Below are 14,757 nucleotides of genomic sequence, written 5' to 3' on the forward strand. Positions count from 1 at the left end.
CTGAGCATATCTGTGGTCTTTCACAGATTATGCACTTATAAAATGAATGACTATATTTTCAAATATTTGTTTCCCTTCCCAAATTCTCTGCCGGGAAAAACTGTGATTTGGCGGAGGTGGGAGGGGATATTTGTTGAAGCACCTGTTATGTGCCAAGCACTATTCTAAGTGCTGGGGTAGATACCAGATAACCCAATTGGGCTGTCTCTGTCCCACATTGGGCTCACAAACAAGGTGGGAGAGAGAATGGGCATTGAATGCTCATGAGAAGCAGCGTGGCTCAGTGGAAAGAGCATGGGCTTTGGAGTCAGAGGTCATGGGTTCGAATCCCCGCTCTGCCACTTGTCAGCTGTGTGACTGTGGGCAAGTCACTTAACTTCTCTGTGCCTCAGTTACCTCATCTGTAAAATGGGGATTAAGACTGTGAGCCCCACGTGGGACAACCTGATTCCCTTGTGTCTACCCCAGCGCTTAGAACATTGCTCTGCACATAGTAAGCGCTTAACAAATACCAACATTATTATGTTACAGAAGAGGAAACTGAGGCTTAGAGAAGTGACTTGCCCAAGGTAAACCAGCAGGCAAGTGGCAGAGCCAGGATGAGAACCCAGGCATTCTGACTCCCAAACCTGTGCTTTCCCTAGTGAAAAGAAAAGGCACAGGCGCCACCGCTTTAATCAGCCTGTGGATCGATTGAATTTACTGAGCCCTTACTGTGTGCAGAGCCCTGTGCCAAGTGCTTGGGAGAGTACAATATAACAATAAACAGACACAATCCCTGTCCACAATGAGTTTACAGTCTGCAGGTGGGGGAAGGAGGAGACAGACATTAATATAAATATATAAATGACAGATAATGTACATAAGTGCTGTGAGGCTGGAAGGGGGCGATGAACAAAGGGAGCGAGTCAGGGTGATGCAGAAGGGAATGGGAGAAGAGGAAAGGAGGGCTTAATCAGGGAAGGCCTCTTGGAGGAGATGGGACTTGAATAAGGCTCTGAAGGCAGGGAGAGTCATTGTCAGTCAGATTTGAGGAGGAAGGATATTCCAGGCCAGACGCCGAATGCAGGCGAGGGGCCGGTGGTGAGATAGGTGAGACTGTGGTATATGAGAAGGTTGGCATTAGAGGGGCAAAGTATGCGGGCCGGGTTATAGTAGGAGGCTAGTGAGGGGGCAACCTCTTTGCATCACTGGCTCTTCAAAAATAAATTTGCATGTGGTAAATTCATCATCGGACTCGTGAGGAAAAAAAAAATCTTCTAGCTGATTTTTTTCGGCAAACTACATATTGGGATTTTCGGTAGAGACCAAATGTTAACTTTCATACATAAAAATTTTTCAAAGCAGACTATGGATTTCTGAAAAATTGGGTAATACCAAGTTGTATAAATTCAGTGCTGCCACGGTGAACCAAACTAATTACTTCAGTCTCAATTCTAAATTTAAGAGTAGGCATCAAGTATTCCTCCAGAAAACATACAGACATAATTCCCTCTTCTCAGTTAGACGAACAGTCTGTCGAGGCCAGGATTCTCTCTCTGACCCAGGTAATAGGAGTTTGGTGAAATAATGTAATGGTTCCCTTCATTAATATCCAATTGAACAGTTCTAGATAAATACTATCCCTGGGTGAATTCAAATCATCAACCTCTCATTAACACTGGCATTAGGTGGCTATTAACAACACCAAAAAAATAACGTGTTCTTGGCTCAATGCTTACTACTTCTGTCAACTACCTTCTACCCTCCAGTAAGGGGGAAAAAAAGGGCGAGTATTAGAAATCTGGAAGTATGGAACGTGTGGACACCAGCAAGTGAAGCAGCGTGTCGCAGTGGAAAGAGCACGGGCTTTGGAGTCAGGGCTCATGAGTTCGAATCCCAGCTCTGCCACTTGTCAGCTGTGTGACTGTGGGCAAGTCACTTCACTTCTCTGTGCCTCAGTTCCCTCATCTGTAAAATGGGGATTAAGACTGTGAGCCCCACGTGGGACAACCTGATTCCCCTGTGTCTACCCCAGCGCTTAGAACAGTGCTCTGCACATAGTAAGCGCTTAACAAATACCAACATTATTATTATTACAAAATGTTGAAGTGTCTCAAACCATGCACGTGAATGACCAAGTGGGTAATCACCACACCCTGAGATTTCTTTCTTATCCCTGTCAGAGGCAGAACTCTCAACTGAATGGTCAGTGGTCTATCCTGATGGAGTATGGCATCTCTCATCTTTTATTAGCATGTAATTAGAACGCCTTTAGAAAATGCAATATTGCTTTTCCAAGGACCTCACCAGAATAAATCAAAGCAGAAGTCACAAAAGTCTGCATCGGAAAATTCACTCTGACCAAACCAGAATACTGTTTCAATAATCCAACATTTTTAAGAATTTAAATAAATAAAAAAATGCACCAACTAATTTCTGTGGTATCCTTACTATAACCATATAGAATCAAGGGCATACGACTTGACCGTCGGAAGCAATTTTTAAAATTGCAGTGCAACTCATATTTTTCTTTGTAATCCTTCACTCTCTTGTACTATCAGATGCAAACAGAGATGAAAGGGACTTGGGGTTAAAAAAGATGAATTTGAACAATGTATCTAAAGTTATTCTCTGAGGTTCCAAATCCCTCAAAAAACCCCAAACCAACCACAAATCAAGTATTTTTTAACCTAAAGAGCAAACTAAGAAAAGAGGAGATTTTCAAAAAAACCTCTTGAATGTAGCTTTTATAGCATCTCTCAAAAGTCAAGATGATAACACATCACAGCATATGGCAAAAGTTACAACAGCTTTGGATGGGCCATAAATTAATCAATCCATCAAACAGTGCTATTTATTGAACACTCACTATACACAGCCCTGTACTACGGGCTTGGGGGAATAAAACCCAGCTGGCAGGCGCATTCCCTGCCCACAATGAGCATATGGTCTAAGCGCTTGGAATATACAATTCGGCAACAGATAGAGACAATCCCTGCCCGTTGACGGGCTCACAGTCTCATCCCACCATGATCTTCAAACATTAAGGATAATAATCTATATATACATATATATAGTATACACATACATATTATTATATTATTATTATATATACTTATATATATTATCTATATGTAAAAATTAAGTTTCACTGGAGATATTCAGGGACCCAACGGCACTTCCAGATAAAAGTCAAAAATCAGTCCATCAAGGGTATTTATTCACTGAATTTATTCACATTTATTCATTTATTCACTGTACTAAGTATACTTGTTTTGCTTCGCTGTCTGCCTCCCCGTTTTAGACTGTGAGCCCGTTGTTGGGCAGGGATGGTCTCTCCCTGTTGCCCAACTGTCCATTCCAAGCGCTTAGGACAGCGCTCTGCATACGGGAAGTGCTCAATAAATACGACTGAGTGAATGTTTAAGGGAGTAAAATGGAAGTGAAGCTTTCAAAAAGTGTAAAACCACCGCCTTCAGAACGAGGGATGTAATGAACCTTTTTTTCCTATCACTTCTCCTGGAATACTCTATTTCAGAAGCAAAGGAAAGGAGGAAAGTGAATGCAGATACTCTGGAAATGGGCCCGGTTGGTTCAAACATTAGCAGCATGAGGGCAGTGCCAAGAGCGGAGCTTTGCTGTACAGGAAGGACTGCAGCACAAGCCCCGGCCCTCCGTTAATAGGGACAAGCACCCGGCAGATAGCCCATCAATGCCAACGGTCGGAAGCGATGGAGCTCCCCGTTTTAGACTGCGAGCCCGACATCGGGCAGGGATTATCTTTATCTGTTGCCGAACTGTACATTCCAAGCACTTAGTCCAGTGCTCTGCACACAGTAAGTGCTCAATAAATACTATTGAATAAATGAATACTTAGGCTAGAAAAACAGGTGGAGAGAAGGCAGGGAATTTTAAGGTCGGATGTGTCTCTGCCACGGGATTTTGTCAGACTGACATGGTCCAAGCCCTCGTGGCCTGGGGGAGAGGGAGAGCCCAGGCCTGGGACTCAGAAGGTCACGGGTTCTAATCGCACTCCGTCACTTGTCTGCGGTGTGGCCTTGGGCAAGTCACTTCATTTGTCTGTGCCTCAGTTCCCTCACCTGTAAAATGGGGATTAAGACTGTGAGCCTCATGTGGGGGCAGGGACTGTGTCCAACTCGATTTGCATGTATTCACCCCAGTGCTTAGTACAGTACCTGGCACATTGTAAGCACTTAAAAAACACCATAATGATGATGATTATCAGTATCATCATTATTATTATTATTAATTCTGGCCTGTCCAAGCCAAGGCAAATCCTGATGAGCCCAGCTAGACTATGAGCTCTTTGTGGGCAGGAATCTGTGTTGGTTGTTATATTGTACCCTCCTAAGTGCTTAGTACAGTGCTTTGCACACAGTATCTGCTCAATGAATACCGAATGAATGAATGAATGAATGAATGAATGAATGAATGAATAAAAGAGTGGGGAGAGGCCATGCTACCTCACCTGGGTTGTTAGACGTCAATCTGGGATTTCCTCTATGGGCTGATGAAATCAAACCAATGGTATTTATTGAGTGCTTACTGTGTGCAGAGCACTGTACTAAGCACTTGGAAGGGTCAGGCCAATACACAGCACTTGGTAGACATGGTCCCTGCCGACTAAGGGCACCATTGGAAGAGCCACCATGTGACAGCTCCCTGGGCCAAATCCAGCCTAAAATAGGCTGGGAACGGTAGGTAGCCTGTCGGGGAAAGAGGGGAGAGCACTGGTCAGTCGACCGTATTTCCTGGGTGCAGAGCACTGTGCTAAGCGCTTGGGAGAGTGCAATAGAACGGACACATTTCCTGCCCACAACAAGCTTACAAACTGGGCACCGGGACAAACCCCATCAAATGTAGAGGAACCCAGGCCCCACTCTGCCCAGCAATGCTTGGGCTCCATTTTTTTGTTTGTTTGGGCTTGGGGTTTCTTGTTTGTTTTTTGGCCACCAAACGTGTCACCTTCACTGCCAGCCCATTATGCATACGATAATGCACTCCAAATCACACAACTCCTGCTTACCGCGACATTTTTCAATGTTTTCTTCTTCAATTATACTTTGCGACAAAGTCTCCCTTTGGGAGGACGGGAGGGATCCTCTCAAAAACTTAGTAAGAGAAAATCAGAAGTGAGAACTGACTTTCGTCCCACAGTTACCCCACTTGAGCATCACTTTTGCTTCTCTTATTTCTATCATACTCTCCCAGGTATTGCCTACAATAAATTAATCCCTCATCCCTTGCTGTGTTTGTCTGTGTTCTCACCCTTCTGCTCCTCCTTCCTTGGCCTGAGGGTCTTAAGGCATTAACTACAGCTACCTGCTTTATCTTTATCATCTTCATCTCCAGCTCCTCCTCTTCCTCCCCCTCCCACGCAGGATTAATAGATTACTCTTAACCCTACCTGCTTTGTTCTGTGCTCACCTTTCTCCTCCTCCTCCCTCTCCTCTAGCAGATGGCTATCACTGCTTACCTTTTGTGGTACAAAAAATGGAATTTTCCTTCCTCCTGAAAAACTGGGGTGGGCCTATAGTGTGGAGGCAATTACACATGTAAATACAGTACTAAAGATGAATTTTTTACTTTCAGAAAATGTTACGGTCATGAGAGTAAGGGCACAGGATGCTGCTAATTGGCTAGTGTGAAGTGCCTCAATTTTTGGTGTGTGTGAATTAAACCACTGGGCCAAAATTGATCACCTACAGTTATTGATTTCCCATGAACTCCAACAGTACTTCAGAACAAAGGGGTACAGAGCTAAATCAAGAGAACCAGACCAGTTTCCAAATACAAACAGCCTTTCCCTGCTATCCTGCTTTTGTGTCCTTCTCTGCAGGAGTCTCCATGATTTCTCAATGTCCAAAGAGAAGAAGCAAGACCCAGGGGAAATAGGACAGGATTGGGAGTCTGAGGACATGGATACTGATCCTCTTTCTGCCACTAGCCTGCTGTACTATACTGGGTACGTCATTTAACTTCTGTGACTCAGTTTCCTCATCTGTAAAATGGGGATTAAATACCACTTCTCCCTCCCTCTTAGACTCGGGAGCCCCATTTGTGACAAGGAAGGCGTCTGATCGGAACACACTGTGTATCTCGCACTGTCCTTGATGAACAGCGAGCACTTAAATACCACAGTTATCATTCTAACATTTCAAGAATCTGAACAAGCTTTCTTAAATGTCCAGGAAAGAGCTTTGCTGAAGTTTGTGTGGCAGGACACCATCTCTGCTCATTCCTAAATAAACTAAATCTGTTCCACGTACTGAATTTTTCTATCCCACTCGAAGTAGGCTCAATTTTCTCCTTGAAAAAGGCATAGGGTGCAAAATAATTTTGGTATATTTGGCTGAAAAATGTGATAATCACTGTGTATGAGAAGGAACAATACTGTCGAGCACCGCAAAGACTTTTGTCCTGATGGATCGTAATCCACTTGATGTCTTCATTTCATCCCATCTAAAGTCCCCTCTCAAAACTTATTGCAATTATTTCTATTTACCAGCCCTAGGACCCCAGCGGAAGCAAAATGGCCAGGATTCAAAAACAAATAGGCGGAAACAGCAATATAAAAAAGGCAGCTTTTGAATGAATAAGCAGAAGATTTAGTATCACATTTGTAGAACTGATTGCCCAATTTCTGCCAAGGCAGTCTACACCCCTGAGGTCTTAGTCGATTAATCACCGCTTTTAGGCTCTCGGAGTAACTGAAGCAAATATGACTTTTATCAATTGTGCAATGAAAGTTAAGGTCTTCTTTCCCCAATGCAAGTGGAGCAATCCCTCCCTGTGCCTTTGATTCCTTGAGGGTAGGCTGCAATGAAATTCTCGCTTACCAGACCACTCGAAGTTCACCCAGGGGTTTTGGGAAATGAAAAATTCTATTTTTCCACACAGCAAAGTTTGGTTTCGGCCCAAAGCACGCTCCGCATGTGCCTATCGTTATTAATACTGTATCTGTTAAGTGCTTACTAGGTGTAATAATAACGATGGTACTTGTTGGGCGCTTACTATGTGCCTTGCACTGTTCTCAGCCCTGGGGTAGATAGAAGTTAATCAGATTGGACACGGTCCCTGTCGCACATGAGGCTCACAGTCTTAATCCCCAATTTACAGATGAGGTAACTGAGGCCCAGAGAAGTTAAGTGACTCGCCCGAGGTCACACAGCAGACGTGGCGGAGCCTGTATTAGAACCCAGGTCTTCCTGACGCCCAGGCCCGAGCTCTATCCAACAAGCCAAAAGCACTGTACTAAGCCCCGGGGTAGATACAAGTTAATCAGGTTGGACACAGGTCCTGTCATACTGCAGGTCCCGAGTCTAAAGAGGAGGGAGAACAGGTATTTAATCACCATTTTACAGTTGAGAAAGCGGAGGCACAAGGAAATTAAGTGACCTGACCAGGGTCACCCTGCAAGCAGCTGGCAGAGCCGGGATTAGAATCCAGATCCTCTATTTTCCAAGCCCAATCTCTTTCCCTTAAGCCTCGCTGCTTCTCACGTACACTGTACGATAGCTCCCCAAAACATCTTACTGTATTTCACGGGCCCGTCAAAGGGCAGGGATTGTGTCTGTTTTCGAACTGTACAATCCAAGTGCTTAGTACAGTGCTCTGCACATAGTAAGCGCTCAATAAATACTATTAAATGAATGAAATCGCAAAGACTTCAACCACCTGAGAAATACTACCGGGGCTAATTTCTCTCTCCAACACAGGATTCGCTTATGATCATTATCACGGACGGTACTTGACCTAGTGCTGTGTGCAGAGCACTGCGCTAAGCACTTGGGTGAGTTATGATACAGCAGAGTTGGCAGGCACGCTTTTTGCCCACAACGGGCTTATTCGAGAGGAATCCTGGTACTTGAAATCTCCAGCCTCAACTTCCAAAGGTATGAGGCCCTGAACTCTTTCAATCAGCACTCATTCTCATGAGACAATCCTCGTAAATGTGAAATAAATATACAAATCAAACAAATCGAAGAAATCAAGGGGGCGGGGAGGGCGGGGGGGAGCCAGCACTGCTATTATTCATGTTCTGCTGCATTCCCAGCTCGGGCTAAAAAAAAGACCTCAGTCCTAAAGGGTGGCAATATGTAAAAAATTAACACTAAGAAATCACACACCACTGCCTCATGAGATATCTGACGGTACAAAATGGCTGGAAGACGTACTAGAGGAATCGCTTGCCTGCTGGAAGAAATGCTAATGGCTTTTTCCATAAATCTGCACATCATTTGGTTGCCAGTCCGGCAACGTTATTTTCTACTGCCATTCGGACAATTTTCCCCAACAGCATCTTAGAGGATCTTGATAGCCCGCTCCACCTTCGAAAGATTCCCAGCCATCCGGAGGAGAATTACGAGTGAACTGGTGCAGACAGGGAAAGTCTTGGAGAATCTTAACTGTGATAATGATGCGTCAACCACCACTTGATAAAATTCGCATCCTAAAGAGTGTCATTCTATTTTCTTAAAAAAAAAATTATGAAAATCAAATTCCTCTAGAAAAGAATTACTCTGAAAACAGTTTTGACTGTACAGGTGGAGAAATTTAGCTGTAAATACTTCTATTCCCAGAATAGTTATTTTACCTTTATCATCTCCCATAGTCTCTTAGAAGAATAAATCACCAGAGACAGCTCAAGTAACCCAAAAGCAGAAAAATCCGACTGAAAATTTTAACAAACAAGGTGGAATTTACTCTCCATTTCCTTGGAAACTAAGGAATACATTGCCTCAAGTTTTAGTAAACAAATTTCTGAGCCAGAACAGTCGATCTGTGCAGAATTCTTCAACAGTCACCTTAAACCTCCTCATTAAAATGACCATTAGAAGGTTAATTTGGAGTATTAATACGATTGTTGACTCACATTGTCTCAGAGTGACTGACAGCATGCTAGGATAAAAAAAAAAAGCACGCTGTGAGGTGTTCTCCACCTCCACCTTTCAATTTGTCTCAACTTAATCTTCAAAGAGAAAAACACAATTTAAAAGTCTGGTTCTCCTTAAATGAGACTGCTGTGAGCAGACTCGGTTTGGGATATACTCCGTGGGAAATCACACACCCTCCCACCAGTCGTCTATGCAAACTCCGTTTATGATTTGTTTCATTTTGAAAATCCTCTTTAGATATTGGTTTTCGGGACCCCCAAAATTTTAAATGGAAATTAACGAGCAAGAGTCTAGGGGACAACAGACGCGACTTGAAATTCAGCAGTCAGAAAAAATAAGAACAAAGGGATCAAATCCAAAGCATTCGGCACGGACTAAAATTCCTTCTGGGAAAAGACCGTCTAGAGAAAGGCATGATTTCCAAGTGTGGATGCTATAAAATGCACAGAAATAAAAATCTGGAGCTAATCGTAACCCTCGCTCTGTCAAAACAAGATAACTCTAGCTCCCTGGATAATTTCTCCCCAATTTGGACTTTCCAACCCCAAACGATTCCTCATTTAACTCTGAATAATTAAAAACAATAATCATCCGCTATTCTTTTTATAACCGGAATTTCTCCTACCTGAAAAATGATCCTTATTCACTGGGCACGAAGCTTCGGTTCAAGTTCTCTGTCTTTCCTGCCTCTTCCAAATACCGCCTTTCTGCAATGTCCTCTGCTAAATTCGACCGATTCTACATACTCCTCTACAAAAACACCTACTCTTAGCATCAAGCTGATATAATACTGCTGGTCTAGGCGACCATATCCTCTTCCAGGGTTAATGCTTGCATAAAAAAAAACAACCTCACACCTGCCCCGTTACCGTGTACACGTCATCCGAAGTTTTAAAACGCTTCGTCGCTCATTTTCCTCCATCATTTTTCACCAAAGGAGGAAACGTTCTAAACCGATATAGGGTGAATTAAGTTCCAGACGGGCTGTGATAATGCGTTATTACAGCACATACTTTCTAATACTAAATGATCAGGATCTGGGGGGGAAGGGCCTTCTCTCACCTTTACCACAACGGTTTAAAATTTTTTTTTTAGTAAAAACCCAATTCGCACAAATATTGGACTGGAACGTATGCAAAAGAGTCCCAGAGGACATCCTTCTCACTTCCCGGTTCGACAAAAGCAGGTTAAAGAAATTTCTACGAGACGCAGCTGTAACATTCAAGAATTTAATTCCCGTGTACATTTAAAATACCCTGAACACTTCCAACAAGGTCAAGTGTTATTCGAGAAGCTGATTAATCTGTCCACCGTTTTTTTACTTAATTCATATAAAGAGCAAACTGAAAGATCATCAAGGACCCGATGCTGATGTATTAAAATCTTTTCCCCATTGTCGTCTACAATAATTCAGTTGATTAACCAGCTAAAGATTGTGTTTACAGACTACAGATTTGCCACTATTTTTAAATTCCAGCTTCTTTCATCTCATGTTGGATCCGGGTATCACATGAGGACTAAAATTTTAGAGCATTTTAGAGACTAAAATACGACCAAAAAAACCCTTTCACCCCTGCATTTCCTAGGCACTGGGAGAGGAGAACGTGCCTTGTCAACTCTGCTGTAGTATACTCTCCCAAGTGCTTATTACAGGGCTCTGCACCCAGTAAGCACTCCAATCCCATTGAGTGATGACCTTTAAAAATGTTCAAACGATAGCCGGGTTGAAAGGAGTAACCATCATAATGGGTATTTGAGCACTTCCCGTTTGCAGGGCACTGTGCTGAGCGCTTGGGAGAGCGGAAAAACACTGACGACAGTGTTCCATCTGCTTCACTCCTCCAAGATCAGTGACGAAGGAATTTTAAATTTTAAATAAAATTTTTTCTCCCCCCAAAAAACCACCAAGGTATCAGAGACAGGCAACGGTTCCATCCCCCTCAATCCCTCCCCCCAGTAAAACTTGATGGAAATTATTTGAACTTGTTCGGAAAACGCGACAAATCACGCGGGACGCAACAGCTCCTTATGGGTGAGGAACACGTACGTCGGCTGAGTCATTCAGCCCTATTTGTTGAGTGATGATGATGATGATGATGACGACGATGATGTTGGTATCTGTTAAGCGCTTACTCTGTGCCGAGCACTGTTCTAAGCACTGGGGCAGATACAGGGTAATCAGGTTGCCCCACGTGAGGCTCACGGTCCTCATCCCCATTTAACAGATGAGGGAACTGAGGCCCAAGGAAGTGAAGTGACTTGCCCCAAGACACGCAGCTGACAAATGGCGGAGCGGGGGTTAGAACCCATGACCTCTGACTCCTAAGATCGCGCTCTTTCCACTGAGCCACGCGAGTGCTGACTGTGTGCGGAGCACTGTACTAAGCGCTTGGGAAAGTACAATATAGCAGTCAAGTGACAGAATGACAATAGAGTAATAATTCTGCTGTAATATTCATAATAATCATAATGGTGTTTGTTAGTCGCTTACTATGTGCCGGGCACTGTACTAAGCACTGGAGCGGATACAAGCAAATCGGGTTGGACACAGTCCCTGTCCCACGCGGGGCTCACAGTCTCCATCGCCAATTTTACAGTTGAGGGAACTGCAGCCCAGAGAAGTGAAGGGACTTGTCTAAGGTCACACAGCAGACTAGTGGGTACTTTCCCGAGCGCTTAGTACAGTGTCCCGCATAGGTTAAACGCTCAATATATACCCCTGATTGATCGATCGGCTGTCACTCTGCCCCCTCCATCCCCTCCCAGAAGCCGAGGTCGGTAAGTGCTAGATGCGCAGCCCTGAACTTGTCCCCGCCTCATCTCCATCGGTGCTATTTATTGAGTGCTTCCTCTGTGCGCTGTACTAAGCGCCTGGGAGAGTCTAATGCAACAGAAATAGCTGTCCTGAGTGCCCTGAGTGCTTAGTGCAGCGCACAGAGGAAACACACGATAAATACGATTGAACTAGCTGGCCTGAGCGCTTCGGACAGGGCACAGGAAGCGCTCAATGAATACGACGGAGGTTTTGAATTATGAAGAAGCAGCGTAGCATCGTGGAAAAAGCAGGGGTTTGGGAGTCGGAGGACGTGGGTTCCGATCCTGCCTCCGCCACCTGTCTGCTGTGTGACCTGGGGCGAGCCCCTTCACTTCTCTGTGCCCTCAGTTCCCTCCTCTGTAAAATGGGGATTAGGACTGGGAACCCCACAGGGGATAACCTGATGACCCTGCACCGACCCCAGCGCTCAGAACAGTGCTTGGCACATAGTAAGCGCTCAACAAATACCATCATCGTTGTTATTTACGGTCCGCTGTGTGATCTCGGGCAAGCCGCTTCACCTCTCTGGGCCTCAGTTCCCTCCTCTGTAAAACGGGGATTAAGACTGTGAGCCGCACAGGGGGCAACCTGCTCAGCTTGGATCTACCCCAGCGCTTAGAAATAATAACAATAATAAATATCAAGTATTTGATAAGCGCTCGCTACGTGCCAAGCACCGTTCTAAACGCCGGGGCAGATAGAAGCCACGCAGGTTGTCCCTCGTGGGGCTCACGGTCTCAAATCCCCATTTTACAGACGAGGGAACAGAGGTCCAGAGAAGTGAAGCAGCTTGACCAAGGACACACAGCAGACAAACGGCAGGGCCTGGATTAGAACCCACGTCCTCTGACTCCCAAGCCCGGGCCACGCTGCCCTCAGAACGGCACTTAGCACAGAGTAAGCACTTAACCAATACCTCGTCCTCTAAACTGCGAGGCCGTTGTGAGCTGGGACCGTCTCTCTCGCTGGCTGCCCTGGAGAAGCGGGTGGCTTTGCGTCAAGAGACCGGGATTGGGAGTCCGAGGCTGTGGGTTCTAATCCCGCCCCCGCCGCTCGTCAGCTGTGGGACTCGGGGCAAGTCACTTCACTTCCCCGTGCCTCAGTGACCTCATCTGTAAAACGGGGACGATGGCTGGGAGCCCCACGTGGGACCAGCTGATCACCTTGTCTCTACCCTAGCGCTCAGAACGGTGCTTGACACCACTAATATTTTTATTATTATTCCCAAGCACTTAGTCCAGTGTTTTGCACACAGTCAGCGTTCAATAAATAAGACTGAATGAATGAAGCACCATTATCACTATCGTTCTCAGGCCCTGAGTCCAGTGCTTTGCACACAGTCAGCGCTCAGGACGACGGAAAGAACTACCATCATCATCATTATTCCCCAGCGCTTCCTCTAGTGCTTTGCACACAGTCAGCGCTCGGTTCACTCCTTCATTCGATTGTATTTATTGAGCGCTGACTGTCTGCAGAGCACTGCGCTAACCCTTACGACCGAATGAAGTATCTTCATTATTCTCATTATTATTTCCAAGTGTTTACTCCAGCGCTTTGCACACGGTGAGCACCCAATAAATACGACTTGATGAACTAGCAGGATTATTATCATCACCAAGCCCTTACTCCAGTGCTTTGCACACAGTCCGTGTTCACTAAATACCACTGAATGAATGAACGAAACCCAATTACTCATTCATTCATTCCTTCAATAGTATTTATTGAGCGTTTACTATGTGCAGAGCACTGCACTAAGCGCTTGGAATGAACAAGTCGGCAACAGATAGAGACCGTCCCTGCCGTTTGACGGGCTTACGGTCTAATCGGGGGAGACGGACAGACGAGAACGATGGCGATAGAGTCAAGAATAAATAGAGTCAATAAGAATAGAGTCAAAGGGAATGAATAGAGTCAAGAATAAATAGAGTCAAAGGGAATACTCTTATTCCCAAGGGCTTAGTACAGTGTTTCGCACACAGTGAGCGCTCCCTAAACACAACTCTAGGAATGAAACACCAAGATTATTATTATTATTCCCAAGCGCTTGCCATTGTTATCGTTCCCAAGCGCTTAGTCCAGTGCTTTGCACAGTCAGCGCTCACTCAATACGACCGAACGAATGAATGAAATATACCATTATCATTCTTACTCCCAACCGCTTACCCCAGTGCTTTGTACACAGTGAGCGCGCACTCAATATGACTGACTGACTGACTGAATGAATGAATGAATGAATGGTATGCCATAATCATTATTATTCCCATGCTCTTACCCCAGTGCTTTGCACACAGTCAGGGCTCCCTCAATACGATTGAATGAATGAATGAATGAATGAATGAATGAATGAGATGCCATTCTCATTCTTCTTCCCCAGGGCTTCCCCCAGCGCTCTGCACACAGTCCGCGCCCACTCAATACAACGGACCGAATGAAACCCCATCCTCATTATTATTACTATCGTTCCCAAGCGCTTACCCCAGCGCTTTGCACCCAGCCGGCGCTCCCTCGATACGACTGAAGGAATGAATGTATGATATACCATTATCATCATTTCCAAGCGCTTACCCCAATGCTCTGCACACAGTGAGCGCTCCCTAAATGCGACCGAATGAATGAACGATACGCTGTTATCATTATTCTTCCCAACAGCTCTCCCCAGCGCTTTGCACACAGTCGGCGCTCCCTCGATATGACTGAATGAATGAATGATATACCCTCATCATCATTATTCCCAACCTCTTCCCTCGGCGCTTTGCACACGGTCGGCGCTCCTTCGATTGGACTAAACGAATGAATGAAGGAACTGCCCTTATCATCATTATCCCCAAGGGCCTCCCCCAGCGCTTTGCACACCGTCAGCGCTCCCTCAATACCAGTGAATGAATGAATGAATCGCCCTTATCATCATAAGAGAAGCAGCGTGGCTCAGTGGAGAGAGCACGGGCTTTGGAGTCAGAGGTCATGGGTTCGAATCCCTGCTCGGCCACCTGTCGGCTGTGTGACTTTGGGCAAGTCGCTTCACTTCTCGGTGCCTCAGTTCCC

General features: G+C 45.1%; 1 protein-coding gene across 4 annotated transcripts in view; it reads right to left on the bottom strand.

Annotated features, from left to right (window-relative positions):
* CDKL5 (cyclin dependent kinase like 5) overlaps positions 1–14,757 on the bottom strand; it is a 148,158-nt gene that overhangs the window by 130,080 nt on the left and 3,321 nt on the right. The window contains exon 1 of one of the 4 annotated variants that reach the window (XM_029079691.2): positions 9,526–9,723. The exons of the other annotated variants lie outside the window; for them this stretch is intronic. The gene's annotated coding sequence lies outside the window, so the exon portion shown is untranslated. Of the gene's footprint in view, positions 1–9,525; positions 9,724–14,757 lie in introns of those variants that run through there. 4 annotated transcript variants of the gene reach the window in all.

The sequence above is a fragment of the Ornithorhynchus anatinus genome, chromosome 15 (genome assembly GCF_004115215.2).
Source record: "Ornithorhynchus anatinus isolate Pmale09 chromosome 15, mOrnAna1.pri.v4, whole genome shotgun sequence".
NCBI lineage: Eukaryota > Metazoa > Chordata > Mammalia > Monotremata > Ornithorhynchidae > Ornithorhynchus > Ornithorhynchus anatinus.